This window comes from Chiloscyllium punctatum, chromosome 2 (genome assembly GCF_047496795.1).
Source record: "Chiloscyllium punctatum isolate Juve2018m chromosome 2, sChiPun1.3, whole genome shotgun sequence".
Lineage (NCBI taxonomy): Eukaryota > Metazoa > Chordata > Chondrichthyes > Orectolobiformes > Hemiscylliidae > Chiloscyllium > Chiloscyllium punctatum.
The window spans coordinates 2,638,513-2,658,323 of record NC_092740.1 but is presented as its reverse complement, the minus strand read 5'-3'; the positions used below and the strand labels follow the sequence as shown (position 1 = coordinate 2,658,323).

At 51.2% G+C, this 19,811-nt stretch overlaps 1 protein-coding gene across 3 annotated transcripts in view; it reads right to left on the bottom strand.

The window, feature by feature from the left end:
• The window catches only part of spef2 (sperm flagellar 2), a 714,991-nt gene that overhangs the window by 474,178 nt on the left and 221,002 nt on the right, over positions 1–19,811 (bottom strand). The gene's annotated exons all lie outside the window — the stretch shown is intronic.

Genomic DNA, 19,811 nt, shown 5'->3' with positions numbered 1-19,811 from the left:
ACACTCTGTCCCTGTAACACTGACCGTGTACACTCTGTCCCTGTAACACTGACCGTGAACACTCTGTCCCTGTGTAACACTGACCGTGAACACTCTGTCCCTGTAACACTGACCGTGAACACTCTGTCCCTGTAACACTGACCGTGTACATTCTGTCCCTGTAACACTGACTCTGTACACTCTGTCCCTGTGTAACAGTGACCGTGTACACTCTGTCCCTGTAACACTGACCGTGTACACTCTGTCCCTGTAACACTGACCGTGTACACTCTGTCCCTGTGTAACACTGACCGTGTACACTCTGTCCCTGTGTAACACTGACCGTGTACACTCTGTCCCTGTCACACTTACCGTGAACACTCTGTCCCTGTAACACAGACCGTGAACACTCTGTCCCTGTAACACAGACCGTGAACACTCTGTCCCTGTAACACTGACCGTGTACACTCTGTCCCTGTAACACTGACCGTGTACACTCTGTCCCTGTGTAACACTGACCGTGTACACTCTGTCCCTGTGTAACACTGACCGTGTACACTCTGTCCCTGTAACACTGACCGTGAACACTCTGTCCCTGTAACACTGACCATGAACACTCTGTCCCTGTAACACTGACCGTGTACACTCTGTCCCTGTAACACTGACCGTGTACACTCTGTCCCTGTGTAACACTGACCGTGTACACTCTGTCCCTGTGTAACACTGACCGTGTACACTCTGTCCCTGTGTAACACTGACCGTGAACACTCTGTCCCTGTAACACTGACCGTGTACACTCTGTCCCTGTAACACTGACCGTGTACACTCTGTCCCTGTGTAACACTGACCGTGTACACTCTGTCCCTGTGTAACACTGACCGTGTACACTCTGTCCCTGTAACACTGACCGTGAACACTCTGTCCCTGTAACACTGACCGTGAACACTCTGTCCCTGTAACACTGACCGTGTACACTCTGTCCCTGTGTAACACTCACCGTGAACACTCTGTCCCTATAACACTGACCGTGTACACTCTGTCCCTGTGTAACACTGACCGTGTACACTCTGTCCCTGTGTAACACTGAGCGTGAACACTCTGTCCCTGTGTAACACTGACCGTGTACACTCTGTCCCTGTGTAACACTGACCGTGTACACTCTGTCCCTGTGTAACACTGACCGTGTACACTCTGTCCCTGTAACACTGACCGTGAACACTCTGTCCCTGTAACACTGACCATGAACACTCTGTCCCTGTAACACTGACCGTGTACACTCTGTCCCTGTAACACTGACCGTGTACACTCTGTCCCTGTGTAACACTGACCGTGTACACTCTGTCCCTGTGTAACACTGACCGTGTACACTCTGTCCCTGTAACACTGACCGTGAACACTCTGTCCCTGTCACACTGACCATGAACACTCTGTCCCTGTAACACTGACCGTGTACACTCTGTCCCTGTAACACTGACCGTGTACACTCTGTCCCTGTGTAACAATGACCGTGTATACTCTGTCCCTGTAACACTGACCGTGTACACTCTGTCCCTGTGTAACACTGACCGTGAACACTCTGTCCCTGTGTAACACTGACCGTGAACACTCTGTCCCTGTAACACTGACCGTGAACACTCTGTCCCTGTAACACTGACCGTGTACACTCTGTCCCTGTAACACTGACCGTGTACACTCTGTCCCTGTGTAACACTGACCGTGAACACTCTGTCCCTGTAACACTGACCGTGTACACTCTGTCCCTTGAAACACTGACCATGAACACTCTGTCCCTGTAACACTGACCGTGAACACTCTGTCCCTGTAACACTGACCGTGAACACTCTGTCCCTGTAACACTGACCGTGTACACTCTGTCCCTGTAACACTGACCGTGTACACTCTGTCCCTGTGTAACACTGACCGTGAACACTCTGTCCCTGTAACACTGACCGTGTACACTCTGTCCCTTGAAACACTGACCATGAACACTCTGTCCCTGTAACACTGACTGTGTACACTCTGTCCCTGTAACACTGACCGTGTACACTCTGTCCCTGTAACACTGACCCTGTACACTCTGTCCCTGTGTAACACTGACCGTGTACACTCTGTCCCTGTAACACTGACCGTGAACACTCTGTCCCTGTGTAACACTGACCGTGAACACTCTGTCCCTGTAACACTGACCGAGTATACTCTGTCCCTGTGTAACACTGACCGTGTACACTCTGTCCCTGTGTAACACTGACCGTGTACACTCTGTCCCTGTAACACTGACCGTGTACACTCTGTCCCTGTGTAACACTGACCGTGTACACTCTGTCCCTGTGTAACACTGACCGTGAACACTCTGTCCCTGTAACACTGACCGTGAACACGCTGTCCCTGTGTAACACTGACCGTGAACACTCTGTCCCTGTAACACTGACCGTGTACACTCTGTCCCTGTGTAACACTGACCGTGTACACTCTGTCCCTGTCACACTGACCGTGAACACTCTGTCCCTGTAACACTGACCGTGTACACTCTGTCCCTGTGTAACACTGACCGTGTACACTCTGTCCCTGTGTAACACTGACCGTGAACACTCTGTCCCTGTAACACTGACCGTGAACACGCTGTCCCTGTGTAACACTGACCGTGTACACTCTGTCCCTGTGTAACACTGACCGTGTACACTCTGTCCCTGTGTAACACTGACCGTGTACACTCTGTCCCTGTGTAACACTGACCGTGTACACTCTGTCCCTGTGTAACACTGAGCGTGAACACTCTGTCCCTGTGTAACACTGACCGTGTACACTCTGTCCCTGTGTAACACTGACCGTGTACACTCTGTCCCTGTGTAACACTGACCGTGTACACTCTGTCCCTGTAACACTGACCGTGAACACTCTGTCCCTGTAACACTGACCATGAACACTCTGTCCCTGTAACACTGACCGTGTACACTCTGTCCCTGTAACACTGACCGTGTACACTCTGTCCCTGTGTAACAATGACCGTGTATACTCTGTCCCTGTAACACTGACCGTGTACACTCTGTCCCTGTGTAACACTGACCGTGAACACTCTGTCCCTGTAACACTGACCGTGAACACTCTGTCCCTGTAACACTGACCGTGTACACTCTGTCCCTGTAACACTGACCGTGAACACTCTGTCCCTGTGTAACACTGACCGTGTACACTCTGTCCCTGTAACACTGACCGTGTACACTCTGTCCCTGTGTAACACTGACCGTGAACACTCTGTCCCTGTAACACTGACCGTGTACACTCTGTCCCTGTAACACTGACCATGAACACTCTGTCCCTGTAACACTGACTGTGTACACTCTGTCCCTGTAACACTGACCGTGTACACTCTGTCCCTGTAACACTGACCCTGTACACTCTGTCCCTGTGTAACACTGACCGTGTACACTCTGTCCCTGTAACACTGACCGTGAACACTCTGTCCCTGTGTAACACTGACCGTGAACACTCTGTCCCTGTAACACTGACCGAGTATAATCTGTCCCTGTGTAACACTGACCGTGTACACTCTGTCCCTGTGTAACACTGACCGTGTACACTCTGTCCCTGTAACACTGACCGTGTACACTCTGTCCCTGTGTAACACTGACCGTGTACACTCTGTCCCTGTGTAACACTGACCGTGAACACTCTGTCCCTGTAACACTGACCGTGAACACGCTGTCCCTGTGTAACACTGACCGTGAACACTCTGTCCCTGTAACACTGACCGTGTACACTCTGTCCCTGTGTAACACTGACCGTGTACACTCTGTCCCTGTCACACTGACCGTGAACACTCTGTCCCTGTAACACTGACAGTTTACACTCTGTCCCTGTGTAATACTGACCGTGAACACTCTGTCCCTGTAACACTGACCGAGTATACTCTGTCCCTGTGTAACACTGACCGTGTACACTCTGTCCCTGTGTAACACTGACCGTGTACACTCTGTCCCTGTAACACTGACCGTGTACACTCTGTCCCTGTGTAACACTGACCGTGTACACTCTGTCCCTGTGTAACACTGACCGTGAACACTCTGTCCCTGTAACACTGACCGTGAACACGCTGTCCCTGTGTAACACTGACCGTGAACACTCTGTCCCTGTAACACTGACCGTGTACACTCTGTCCCTGTGTAACACTGACCGTGTACACTCTGTCCCTGTCACACTGACCGTGAACACTCTGTCCCTGTAACACTGACAGTGTACACTCTGTCCCTGTAACACTGACCGTGTACACTCTGTCCCTGTAACACTGACCGTGAACACTCTGTCCCTGTAACACTGACCGTGTACACTCTGTCCCTGTGTAACACTGACCGTGAACACTCTGTCCCTGTAACACTGAACGTGAACACTCTGTCCCTGTGTAACACTGACCGTGTACACTCTGTCCCTGTAACACTGACCGTGAACACTCTGTCCCTGTAACACTGACCGTGTACACTCTGTCCCTGTAACACTGACCGTGAACACTCTGTCCCTGTAACACTGACCGTGTACACTCTGTCCCTGTAACACTGACCGTGAACACTCTGTCCCTGTAACACTGACCGTGTACACTCTGTCCCTGTGTAACACTGACCATGTACACTCTGTCCCTGTAACACTGACCGTGTACAATCTGTCCCTGTAACACTGACCATGAACACTCTGTCCCTGTAACACTGACTGTGTACACTCTGTCCCTGTGTAATACTGACCGTGTACACTCTGTCCCTGTGTAACACTGACCGTGTACACTCTGTCCCTGTAACACTGACCGGGAACACTCTGTCCCTGTAACACTGACCGTGTACACTCTGTCCCTGTAACACTGACCATGAACACTCTGTCCCTGTAACACTGACTGTGTACACTCTGTCCCTGTGTAACACTGACCGTGTACACTCTGTCCCTGTAACACTGACCGTGAACACTCTGTCCCTGTAACACTGACCGTGAACACTCTGTCCCTGTAACACTGACCGTGAACACTCTGTCCCTGTGTAACACTGACCGTGTACACTCTGTCCCTGTGTAACACTGACCGTGTACACTCTGTCCCTGTGTAACACTGACCGTGTACACTCTGTCCCTGTGTAACACTGACTGTGAACACTCTGTCCCTGTAACACTGACCGTGAACACTCTGTCCCTGTAACACTGACCGTGTATACTCTGTCCCTGTAACACTGACCGTGTACACTCTGTCCCTGTGTAACACTGACCGTGTACACTCTGTCCCTGTGTAACATTGACCGTGAACACTCTGTCCCTGTAACACTGACCGTGTACACTCTGTCCCTGTAACACTGACCGTGAACACTCTGTCCCTGTAACACTGACCGTGAAGTCTCTGTCCCTGTAACACTGACCATGTACACTCTGTCCCTGTAACACTGACCGTGTACACTCTGTCCCTGTGTAACACTGACTGTGTACACTCTGTCCCTGTAACACTGACCGTGTACACTCTGTCCCTGTGTAACACTGACCGTGAACACTCTGTCCCTGTAACACTGACCGTGTACACTCTGTCGCTGTAACACTGACCGTGTACACTCAGTCCCTGTGTAACACTGACCGTGTACACTCTGTCCCTGTGTAACACTGACCGTGTACACTCTGTCCCTGTGTAACACTGACCGTGTACACTCTGTCCCTGTGTAACACTGACCGTGTACACTCTGTCCCTGTAACACTGACCGTGAACACTCTGTCCCTGTAACACTGACCATGAACACTCTGTCCCTGTAACACTGACCGTGAACACTCTGTCGCTGTGTAACACTGACCGGGTACACTCTGTCCCTGTAACACTGACCGTGTACACTCTGTCCCTGTGTAACACTGACCGTGAACACTCTGTCCCTGTAACACTGACCGTGTACACTCTGTCCCTGTAACACTGACCGTGTACACTCTGTCCCTGTAACACTGACCATGAACACTCTGTCCCTGTAACACTGACTGTGTACACTCTGTCCCTGTAACACTGACCGTGTACACTCTGTCCCTGTAACACTGACCCTGTACACTCTGTCCCTGTGTAACACTGACCGTGTACACTCTGTCCCTGTAACACTGACCGTGAACACTCTGTCCCTGTGTAACACTGACCGTGAACACTCTGTCCCTGTAACACTGACCGAGTATACTCTGTCCCTGTGTAACACTGACCGTGTACACTCTGTCTCTGTGTAACACTGAACGTGTACACTCTGTCCCTGTAACACTGACCGTGTACACTCTGTCCCTGTGTAACACTGACCGTGTACACTCTGTCCCTGTGTAACACTGACCGTGAACACTCTGTCCCTGTAACACTGACCGTGAACACGCTGTCCCTGTGTAACACTGACCGTGAACACTCTGTCCCTGTAACACTGACCGTGAACACTCTGTCCCTGTAACACTGACCGTGTACACTCTGTCCCTGTAACACTGACCGTGTACACTCTGTCCCTGTAACACTGACTGTGTACACTCTGTCCTTGTGTAACAGTGACCGTGTACACTCTGTCCCTGTAACACTGACCGTGAACACTCTGTCCCTGTAACACTGACCGTGTACACTCTGTCCCTGTAACACTGACCGTGTACACTCTGTCCCTGTAACACTGACTGTGTACACTCTGTCCCTGTGTAACACTGACCGTGTACACTCTGTCCCTGTGTAACACTGACCGTGTACACTCTGTCCCTGTAACACTGACCGTGAACACTCTGTCCCTGTAACACAGACCGTGAACACTCTGTCCCTGTAACACAGACCGTGAACACTCTGTCCCTGTAACACTGACCGTGTACACTCTGTCCCTGTAACACTGACCGTGTACACTCTGTCCCTGTGTAACACTGACCGTGTACACTCTGTCCCTGTGTAACACTGACCGTGTACACTCTGTCCCTGTAACACTGACCGTGAACACTCTGTCCCTGTAACACTGACCGTGAACACTCTGTCCCTGTAACACTGACCGTGTACACTCTGTCCCTGTAACACTGACCGTGTACACTCTGTCCCTGTGTAACACTGACCGTGTACACTCTGTCCCTGTGAAACACTGACCGTGTACACTCTGTCCCTGTGTAACACTGACCGTGTACACTCTGTCCCTGTAACACTGACCGTGAACACTCTGTCCCTGTAACACTGACCATGAACACTCTGTCCCTGTAACACTGACCGTGTACACTCTGTCCCTGTAACACTGACCGTGTACACTCTGTCCCTGTGTAACACTGACCGTGTATACCCTGTCCCTGTAACACTGACCGTGTACACTCTGTCCCTGTGTAACACTGACCGTGTACACTCTGTCCCTGTAACACTGACCGTGTACACTCTGTCCCTGTGTAACACTGACCGTGTACACTCTGTCCCTGTGTAACACTGACCGTGTACACTCTGTCCCTGTGTAACACTGACCGTGTACACTCTGTCCCTGTAACACTGACCGTGTACACTCTGTCCCTGTGTAACACTGACCGTGTACACTCTGTCCGTGTAACACTGACCGTGAACACTCTGTCCCTGTAACACTGACCGTGAAGTCTCTGTCCCTGTAACACTGACCATGTACACTCTGTCCCTGTAACACTGACCGTGTACACTCTGTCCCTGTGTAACACTGACTGTGTACACTCTGTCCCTGTAACACTGACCGTGTACACTCTGTCCCTGTGTAACACTGACCGTGAACACTCTGTCCCTGTAACACTGACCGTGTACACTCTGTCCCTGTAACACTGACCGTGTACACTCTGTCGCTGTAACACTGACCGTGTACACTCTGTCCCTGTGTAACACTGACCGTGTACACTCTGTCCCTGTGTAACACTGACCGTGTACACTCTGTCCCTGTGTAACACTGACCGTGTACACTCTGTCCCTGTGTAACACTGACCGTGTACACTCTGTCCCTGTAACACTGACCGTGAACACTCTGTCCCTGTAACACTGACCATGAACACTCTGTCCCTGTAACACTGACCGTGTACACTCTGTCCCTGTGTAACACTGACCGTGTACACTCTGTCCCTGTGTAACACTGACCGTGTACACTCTGTCCCTGTGTAACACTGACCGTGTACACTCTGTCCCTGTAACACTGACCGTGAACACTCTGTCCCTGTAACACTGACCGTGAACACTCTGTCGCTGTGTAACACTGACCGTGTACACTCTGTCCCTGTAACACTGACCGTGTACACTCTGTCCCTGTGTAACACTGACCGTGAACACTCTGTCCCTGTAACACTGACCGTGTACACTCTGTCCCTGTAACACTGACCGTGTACACTCTGTCCCTGTAACACTGACCATGAACACTCTGTCCCTGTAACACTGACTGTGTACACTCTGTCCCTGTAACACTGACCGTGTACACTCTGTCCCTGTAACACTGACCCTGTACACTCAGTCCCTGTGTAACACTGACCGTGTACACTCTGTCCCTGTAACACTGACCGTGAACACTCTGTCCCTGTGTAACACTGACCGTGAACACTCTGTCCCTGTAACACTGACCGAGTATACTCTGTCCCTGTGTAACACTGACCGTGTACACTCTGTCCCTGTGTAACACTGACCGTGTACACTCTGTCCCTGTAACACTGACCGTGTACACTCTGTCCCTGTGTAACACTGACTGTGTACACTCTGTCCCTGTGTAACACTGACCGTGAACACTCTGTCCCTGTAACACTGACCGTGAACACGCTGTCCCTGTGTAACACTGACCGTGAACACTCTGTCCCTGTAACACTGACCGTGAACACTCTGTCCCTGTAACACTGACCGTGTACACTCTGTCCCTGTAACACTGACCGTGTACACTCTGTCCCTGTAACACTGACTGTGTACACTCTGTCCTTGTGTAACAGTGACCGTGTACACTCTGTCCCTGTAACACTGACCGTGAACACTCTGTCCCTGTAACACTGAACGTGTACACTCTGTCCCTGTAACACTGACCGTGTACACTCTGTCCCTGTAACACTGACCGTGTACACTCTGTCCCTGTAACACTGACCATGAACACTCTGTCCCTGTAACACTGACTGTGTACACTCTGTCCCTGTAACACTGACCGTGTACACTCTGTCCCTGTAACACTGACCCTGTACACTCAGTCCCTGTGTAACACTGACCGTGTACACTCTGTCCCTGTAACACTGACCGTGAACACTCTGTCCCTGTGTAACACTGACCGTGAACACTCTGTCCCTGTAACACTGACCGAGTATACTCTGTCCCTGTGTAACACTGACCGTGTACACTCTGTCCCTGTGTAACACTGACCGTGTACACTCTGTCCCTGTCACACTGACCGTGTACACTCTGTCCCTGTGTAACACTGACCGTGTACACTCTGTCCCTGTGTAACACTGACCGTGAACACTCTGTCCCTGTAACACTGACCGTGAACACGCTGTCCCTGTGTAACACTGACCGTGAACACTCTGTCCCTGTAACACTGACCGTGAACACTCTGTCCCTGTAACACTGACCGTGTACACTCTGTCCCTGTAACACTGACCGTGTACACTCTGTCCCTGTAACACTGACTGTGTACACTCTGTCCTTGTGTAACAGTGACCGTGTACACTCTGTCCCTGTAACACTGACCGTGAACACTCTGTCCCTGTAACACTGAACGTGTACACTCTGTCCCTGTAACACTGACCGTGTACACTCTGTCCCTGTAACACTGACTGTGTACACTCTGTCCCTGTGTAACACTGACCGTGTACACTCTGTCCCTGTGTAACACTGACCGTGTACACTCTGTCCCTGTAACACTGACCGTGAACACTCTGTCCCTGTAACACTGACCGTGAACACTCTGTCCCTGTAACACAGACCGTGAACACTCTGTCCCTGTAACACTGACCGTGTACACTCTGTCCCTGTAACACTGACCGTGTACACTCTGTCCCTGTGTAACACTGACCGTGTACACTCTGTCCCTGTGTAACACTGACCGTGTACACTCTGTCCCTGTAACACTGACCGTGAACACTCTGTCCCTGTAACACTGTCCGTGAACACTCTGTCCCTGTAACACTGACCGTGTACACTCTGTCCCTGTAACACTGACCGTGTACACTCTGTCCCTGTGTAACACTGACCGTGTACACTCTGTCCCTGTGTAACACTGACCGTGTACACTCTGTCCCTGTAACACTGACCGTGAACACTCTGTCCCTGTAACACTGACCATGAACACTCTGTCCCTGTAACACTGACCGTGTACACTCTGTCCCTGTGTAACACTGACCGTGTATACTCTGTCCCTGTAACACTGACCGTGTACACTCTGTCCCTGTGTAACACTGACCGTGAACACTCTGTCCCTGTGTAACACTGACCGTGAACACTCTGTCCCTGTAACACTGACCGTGTACACTCTGTCCCTGTAACACTGACCGTGTACACTCTGTCCCTGTAACACTGACCGTGAACACTCTGTCCCTGTAACACTGACCGTGTACACTCTGTCCCTGTAACACTGACCGTGTACACTCTGTCACTGTGTAACACTGACCGTGTACACTCTGTCCCTGTAACACTGACCGTGAACACTCTGTCCCTGTAACACTGACCGTGAACACTCTGTCCCTGTAACACTGACCGTGAACACTCTGTCCCTGTGTAACACTGACCGTGTACACTCTGTCCCTGTAACACTGACCGTGTACACTCTGTCCCTGTAACACTGACCGTGAACACTCTGTCCCTGTAACACTGACCGTGAACACTCTGTCCCTGTGTAACACTGACCGTGTACACTCTGTCCCTGTAACACTGACCGTGTACACTCTGTCCCTGTGTAACACTGACCGTGAACACTCTGTCCCTGTAACACTGACCGTGTACACTCTGTCCCTGTAACACTGACCGTGTACACTCTGTTCCTGTAACACTGACCATGAACACTCTGTCCCTGTAACACTGACTGTGTACACTCTGTCCCTGTAACACTGACCGTGTACACTCTGTCCCTGTAACACTGACCCTGTACACTCTGTCCCTGTGTAACACTGACCGTGTACACTCTGTCCCTGTAACACTGACCGTGAACACTCTGTCCCTGTGTAACACTGACCGTGAACACTCTGTCCCTGTAACACTGACCGAGTATACTCTGTCCCTGTGTAACACTGACCGTGTACACTCTGTCCCTGTGTAACACTGACCGTGTACACTCTGTCCCTGTAACACTGACCGTGTACACTCTGTCCCTGTGTAACACTGACCGTGTACACTCTGTCCCTGTGTAACACTGACCGTGAACACTCTGTCCCTGTAACACTGACCGTGAACACGCTGTCCCTGTGTAACACTGACCGTGAACACTCTGTCCCTGTAACACTGACCGTGTACACTCTGTCCCTGTGTAACACTGACCGTGTACACTCTGTCCCTGTCACACTGACCGTGAACACTCTGTCCCTGTAACACTGACAGTGTACACTCTGTCCCTGTGTAACACTGACCGTGAACACTCTGTCCCTGTAACACTGACCGAGTATACTCTGTCCCTGTGTAACACTGACCGTGTACACTCTGTCCCTGTGTAACACTGACCGTGTACACTCTGTCCCTGTAACACTGACCGTGTACACTCTGTCCCTGTGTAACACTGACCGTGTACACTCTGTCCCTGTGTAACACTGACCGTGAACACTCTGTCCCTGTAACACTGACCGTGAACACGCTGTCCCTGTGTAACACTGACCGTGAACACTCTGTCCCTGTAACACTGACCGTGTACACTCTGTCCCTGTGTAACACTGACCGTGTACACTCTGTCCCTGTCACACTGACCGTGAACACTCTGTCCCTGTAACACTGACAGTGTACACTCTGTCCCTGTAACACTGACCGTGTACACTCTGTCCCTGTAACACTGACCGTGAACACTCTGTCCCTGTAACACTGACCGTGTACACTCTGTCCCTGTGTAACACTGACCGTGAACACTCTGTCCCTGTAACACTGACCGTGAACAATCTGTCCCTGTGTAACACTGACCGTGTACACTCTGTCCCTGTAACACTGACCGTGAACACTCTGTCCCTGTAACACTGACCGTGTACACTCTGTCCCTGTAACACTGACCGTGAACACTCTGTCCCTGTAACACTGACCGTGTACACTCTGTCCCTGTAACACTGACCGTGAACACTCTGTCCCTGTAACACTGACCGTGTACACTCTGTCCCTGTGTAACACTGACCGTGTACACTCTGTCCCTGTAACACTGACCGTGTACAATCTGTCCCTGTAACACTGACCATGAACACTCTGTCCCTGTAACACTGACTGTGTACACTCTGTCCCTGTGTAACACTGACCGTGTACACTCTGTCCCTGTGTAACACTGACCGTGTACACTCTGTCCCTGTAACACTGACCAGGAACACTCTGTCCCTGTAACACTGACCGTGTACACTCTGTCCCTGTAACACTGACCATGAACACTCTGTCCCTGTAACACTGACTGTGAACACTCTGTCCCTGTGTAACACTGACCGTGTACACTCTGTCCCTGTAACACTGACCGTGAACACTCTGTCCCTGTAACACTGACCGTGAACACTCTGTCGCTGTAACACTGACCGTGAACACTCTGTCCCTGTGTAACACTGACCGTGTACACTCTGTCCCTGTGTAACACTGACCGTGTACACTCTGTCCCTGTGTAACACTGACCGTGTACACTCTGTCCCTGTAACACTGACCGTGAACACTCTGTCCCTGTAACACTGACCGTGAACACTCTGTCCCTGTAACACGGACCGTGTACACTCTGTCCCTGTGTAACACTGACCGTGTCCACTCTGTCCCTGAGTAACATTGACCGTGAACACTCTGTCCCTGTAACACTGACCGTGTACACTCTGTCCCTGTAACACTGACCGTGAACACTCTGTCCCTGTAACACTGACCGTGAAGACTCTGTCCCTGTAACACTGACCATGTACACTCTGTCCCTGTAACACTGACCGTGTACACTCTGTCCCTGTGTAACACTGACTGTGTACACTCTGTCCCTGTAACACTGACCGTGTACACTCTGTCCCTGTGTACCACTGACCGTGAACACTCTGTCCCTGTAACACTGACCGTGTACACTCTGTCGCTGTAACACTGACCGTGTACACTCTGTCCCTGTGTAACACTGACCGTGTACACTCTGTCCCTGTGTAACACTGACCGTGTACACTCTGTCCCTGTGTAACACTGACCGTGAACACTCTGTCCCTGTAACACTGACCATGAACACTCTGTCCCTGTAACACTGACCGTGTACACTCTGTCCCTGTAACACTGACCGTGTACACTCTGTCCCTGTGTAACACTGACCGTGTACACTCTGTCCCTGTGTAACACTGACCGTGTACACTCTGTCCCTGTAACACTGACCGTGAACACTCTGTCCCTGTAACACTGACCATGAACACTCTGTCCCTGTAACACTGACCGTGTACACTCTGTCCCTGTAACACTGACCGTGTACACTCTGTCCCTGTGTAACACTGACCGTGTATACTCTGTCCCTGTAACACTGACCGTGTACACTCTGTCCCTGTGTAACACTGACCGTGAACACTCTGTCCCTGTGTAACACTGACCGTGAACACTGTGTCGCTGTGTAACACTGACCGTGTACACTCTGTCCCTGTAACACAGACCGTGTACACTCTGTCCCTGTGTAACACTGACCGTGAACACTCTGTCCCTGTAACACTGACCGTGTACACTCTGTCCCTGTAACACTGACCATGAACACTCTGTCCCTGTAACACTGACTGTGTACACTCTGTCCCTGTAACACTGACCGTGTACACTCTGTCCCTGTAACACTGACCCTGTACACTCTGTCCCTGTGTAACACTGACCGTGTACACTCTGTCCCTGTAACACTGACCGTGAACACTCTGTCCCTGTGTAACACTGACCGTGAACACTCTGTCCCTGTAACACTGACCGAGTATACTCTGTCCCTGTGTAACACTGACCGTGTACACTCTGTCCCTGTGTAACACTGACCGTGTACACTCTGTCCCTGTAACACTGACCGTGTACACTCTGTCCCTGTAACACTGACCGTGTACACTCTGTCCCTGTGTAACACTGACCGTGAACACTCTGTCCCTGTAACACTGACCGTGAACACGCTGTCCCTGTGGAACACTGACCGTGAACACTCTGTCCCTGTAACACTGACCGTGTACACTCTGTCCCTGTGTAACACTGACCGTGAACACTCTGTCCCTGTAACACTGACCATGTACACTCTGTCCCTGTGTAACACTGACCGTGAACACTCTGTCCCTGTAACACTGACCGTGAACACTCTGCCCCTGTGTAACACTGACCGTGTACACTCTGTCCCTGTAACACTGACCGTGTACACTCTGTCCCTGTAACACTGACCGTGAACACTCTGTCCCTGTAACACTGACCGTGAACACTCTGTCCCTGTAACACTGACCGTGTACACTCTGTCCCTGTGTAACACTGACCGTGTACACTCTGTCCCTGTCACACTGACTGTGAACACTCTGTCCCTGTAACACTGACAGTGTACACTCTGTCCCTGTAACACTGACCGTGTACACTCTGTCCCTGTAACACTGACCGTGTACACTCTGTCCCTGTAACACTGACCGTGTACAATCTGTCCCTGTGTAACACTGACCGTGAACACTCTGTCCCTGTAACACTGACCGTGAACACTCTGTCCCTGTGTAACACTGACCGTGTACACTCTGTCCCTGTAACACTGACCGTGAACACTCTGTCCCTGTAACACTGACCGTGTACACTCTGTCCCTGTAACACTGACCGTGAACACTCTGTCCCTGTAACACTGACCGTGTACACTCTGTCCCTGTAACACTGACCGTGAACACTCTGTCCCTGTAACACTGACCGTGAACACTCTGTCCCTGTAACACTGACCGTGTACACTCTGTCCCTGTGTAACACTGACCGTGTACACTCTGTCCCTGTAACACTGACCATGAACACTCTGTCCCTGTAACACTGACTGTGTACACTCTGTCCCTGTGTAACACTGACCGTGTACACTCTGTCCCTGTGTAACACTGACCGTGTACACTCTGTCCCTGTAACACTGACCGGGAACACTCTGTCCCTGTAACACTGACCGTGTACACTCTGTCCCTGTAACACTGACCATGAACACTCTGTCCCTGTAACACTGACTGTGTACACTCTGTCCCTGTGTAACACTGACCGTGTACACTCTGTCCCTGTAACACTGACCGTGAACACTCTGTCCCTGTAACACTGACCGTGAACACTCTGTCCCTGTGTAACACTGACCGTGTACACTCTGTCCCTGTGTAACACTGACCGTGTACACTCTGTCCTTGTGTAACACTGACCGTGTACACTCTGTCCCTGTAACACTGACCGTGAACACTCTGTCCCTGTAACACTGACCGTGAACACTCTGTCCCTGTAACACGGACCGTGTACACTCTGTCCCTGTGTAACACTGACCGTGTACACTCTGTCCCTGTGTAACATTGACCGTGAACACTCTGTCCCTGTAACACTGACCGTGTACACTCTGTCCCTGTAACACTGACCGTGAACACTCTGTCCCTGTAACACTGACCGTGAAGACTCTGTCCCTGTAACACTGACCATGTACACTCTGTCCCTGTAACACTGACCGTGTACACTCTGTCCCTGTGTAACACTGACTGTGTACACTCTGTCCCTGTAACACTGACCGTGTACACTCTGTCCCTGTGTAACACTGACCGTGAACACTCTGTCCCTGTAACACTGACCGTGTACACTCTGTCGCTGTAACACTGACCGTGTACACTCTGTCCCTGTGTAACACTGACCGTGTACACTCTGTCCCTGTGTAACACTGACCGTGTACACTCTGTCCCTGTGTAACACTGACCGTGTACACTCTGTCCCTGTGTAACACTGACCGTGAACACTCTGTCCCTGTAACACTGACCGTGTACACTCTGTCCCTGTAACACTGACCATGTACACTCTATCCCTGTGTAACACTAACCGTGTACACTCTGTCCCTGTAACACTGACCGTGTACACTCTGTCCCTGTGTAACACTGACCGTGAACACTCTGTCCCTGTAACACTGACCGTGTACACTCTGTCCCTGTACCACTGACCATGAACACTCTGTCCCTGTAACACTGACCGTGTACACTCTGTCCCTGTAACACTGACCGTGTACACTCTGTCCCTGTGTAACACTGACCGTGTACACTCTGTCCCTGTAACACTGACCGTGTACACTCTGTCCCTGTGTAACACTGACCGTGTACACTCTGTCCCTGTGTAACACTGACCGTGTACACTCTGTCTCTGTGTTACACTGACCGTGTACACTCTGTCCCTGTAACACTGACCGTGTACACTCTGTCCCTGTGTAACACTGACCGTGAACACTCTGTCCCTGTGTAACACTGACCGTGTACACTCTGTCCCTGTAACACTGACTGTGTACACTCTGTCCCTGTGTAACACTGACCGTGTACACTCTGTCCCTGTAACACTGACCGTGAACACTCTGTCCCTGTAACACTGACCGTGAACACTCTGTCCCTGTGTAACACTGACCGTGTACACTCTGTCCCTGTAACACTGACCGTGAACACTCTGTCCCTGTGTAACACTGACCATGTACACTCTGTCCCTGTGTAACACTGACCGTGTACACTCTGTCCCTGTAACACTGACCGTGTACACTCTGTCCCTGTAACACTGACTGTGTACACTCTGTCCCTGTAACACTGACTGTGTACACTCTGTCCCTGTGTAACAGTGACCGTGTACACTCTGTCCCTGTAACACTGACCGTGTACACTCTGTCCCTGTAACACTGACCGTGTACACTCTGTCCCTGTAACACTGACTGTGTACACTCTGTCCCTGTGTAACACTGACCGTGTACACTCTGCCCCTGTGTAACACTGACCGTGTACACTCTGTCCCTGTGTAACACTGATCGTGTACACTCTGTCCCTGTAACACTGACTGTGTACACTCTGTCCCTGTGTAACACTGACCGTGTACACTCTGTCCCTGTGTAACACTGACCGTGTACACTCTGTCCCTGTGTAACACTGATCGTGTACACTCTGTCCCTGTGTAACACTGACCGTGTACACTCTGTCCCTGTAACACTGACCGTGAACACTCTGTCCCTGTAACACTGACCGTGTACACTCTGTCCCTGTAACACTGACCGTGTACACTCTGTCCCTGTAACACTGACCGTGAACACTCTGTCCCTGTAACACTGACCGTGTACACTCTGTCCCTGTGTAACACTGACCGTGTACACTCTGTCCCTGTAACACTGACCGTGTACACTCTGTCCCTGTGTAACACTGACCCTGAACACTCTGTGCCTGTGTAACACTGACCGTGAACACTCTGTCCCTGTGTAACACTGACCGTGTACACTCTCTCCCTGTAACACTGACCGGGAACACTCTGTCCCTGTAACACTGACCCTGAACACTCTGTCCCTGTGTAACACTGACCGTGAACACTCTGTCCCTGTGTAACACTGACCGTGAACACTCTGTCCCTGTGTAACACTGACCGTGAACACTCTGTCCCTGTAACACTGACCGTGTACACTCTGTCCCTGTAACACTGACCGTGTACACTCTGTCCCTGTGTAACACTGACCGTGTACACTCTGTCCCTGTGTAACACTGACCGTGAACACTCTGTCCCTGTAACACTGACCGTGTACACTCTGTCCCTGTAACACTGACCGTGAACACTCTGTCCCTGTCACACTGACCGTGTACATTCTGTCCCTGTGTAACACTGACCGTGAACACTCTGTCCCTGTAACACTGACCGTGTACACTCTGTCCCTGTAACACTGACCGTGTACACTCTGTCCCTGTAACACTGACCGTGAACACTCTGTCCCTGTGTAACACTGACCGTGAACACTCTGTCCCTGTAACACTGACCGTGAACACTCTGTCCCTGTAACACTGACCGTGAACACTCTGTCCCTGTGTAACACTGACCGTGTACACTCTGTCCCTGTAACACTGACCGTGACCACTCTGTCCATGTAACACTGACCGTGAACACTCTGTCCCTGTGTAACACTGACCGTGAACACTCTGTCCCTGTAACACTGACCGAGTATACTCTGTCCCTGTGTAACACTGACCGTGTACACTCTGTCCCTGTGTAACACTGACCGTGTACACTCTGTCCCTGTAACACTGACCGTGTACACTCTGTCCCTGTGTAACACTGACCGTGTACACTCTGTCCCTGTGTAACACTGACCGTGAACACTCTGTCCCTGTGTAACACTGACCGTGAACACTCTGTCCCTGTAACACTGACCGTGTACACTCTGTCCCTGTGTAACACTGACCGTGTACACTCTGTCCCTGTGTAACACTGACCGTGAACACTCTGTCCCTGTGTAACACTGACCGTGAACACTCTGTCCCTGTGTAACACTGACCGTATACACTCTGTCCCTGTGTAACACTGACCGTGAACACTCTGTCCCTGTAACAGTGACCGTGAACACTCTGTCCCTGTGTAACACTGACCGTATACACTCTGTCCCTGTAACACTGTCACAAATGCTTTCCTAAAGGGCAACAGCTGAAAAGACACCACACGGTTACAGCAACGAGATGTCCCTCACTGTCTCCCATCAGACACTCCCAGGACAGGGACAGCACGGGGTTAGATACAGAGTAAAGCTTCCTCTACACTGTCCCCATCAAACACTCCCAGGACAGGGACAGCATGGGGTTAGATACAAAGTAAAGCTTCCTCTACAATGTCCTCCATCAAACACTCCCAGGACAGGGACATCACGGGGTTAGATACAGAGTAAAGCTCACTCTACACTGTCCCACATCAAACACTCCCAGGGACAGGGACAGCACGGGGTTAGATGCAGAGTAAAGTTTCCTCTACACTGTCCACATCAAACACTCCCAGGACAGGGACAGCACGGGGTTAGATACAGAGTAAAGCTCCCTCTACACTCTTCCCCATCAAACACTCCCAGGACAGGGACAGCACGGGGTTAGATACAGAGTAAAGCTCCCTCTACACTGTCCCCATCAAACACTCCCAGGACAGGGACAGCACGGGGTTAGATACAGAGTAAAGCTCCCTCTACACTGCCCCCACCAAACACTCCCAGGACAGGACAGCACAGGGTTAGGTACAGAGTAAAGCTCCCTCTACACTGTCCCCCATCAAACACTCCCAGGACAGTGACGGCACAGGGTTAGATACAGAATAAAGCTCCCTCTACACTGTCCCCGTCAAACACTCCCAGGACAGGGACAGCACGATGTTAGATAGAGAGTAAAGCTTCCTCTACACTGCCCACACCAAACGCTCCCAGGACAGGGACAGCACAGGGTTAGGTACAGAGTAAAGCTCCCTCTACACTGTTCCCCATCAAACACTCCCAGGACAGGGACAGCAGGGATTTTTTTGTTCACACCCATCCTGGTATTAGTCATAGAATCACAGAGACTGAAGTGACCAGTCAGCCAAAGGGACTGATCCTGTGCTGTCTTGTTCTCAGGCGTTTCAGCCCATCAAGTCTGTTAAACCATAGCTACACTAAATCTACGTTAGTTCCCCCTTTCCCACACTCAGTCCATAGCCCGGAATGTTATGACCATTTTAGTGCTGATCCAAGTAGTTTTTTCAAGGTTGAGAAGCCTCTTGCCTCCCCTCCCCTCCCAGGCAGTGTCTTCCACATTCCCAC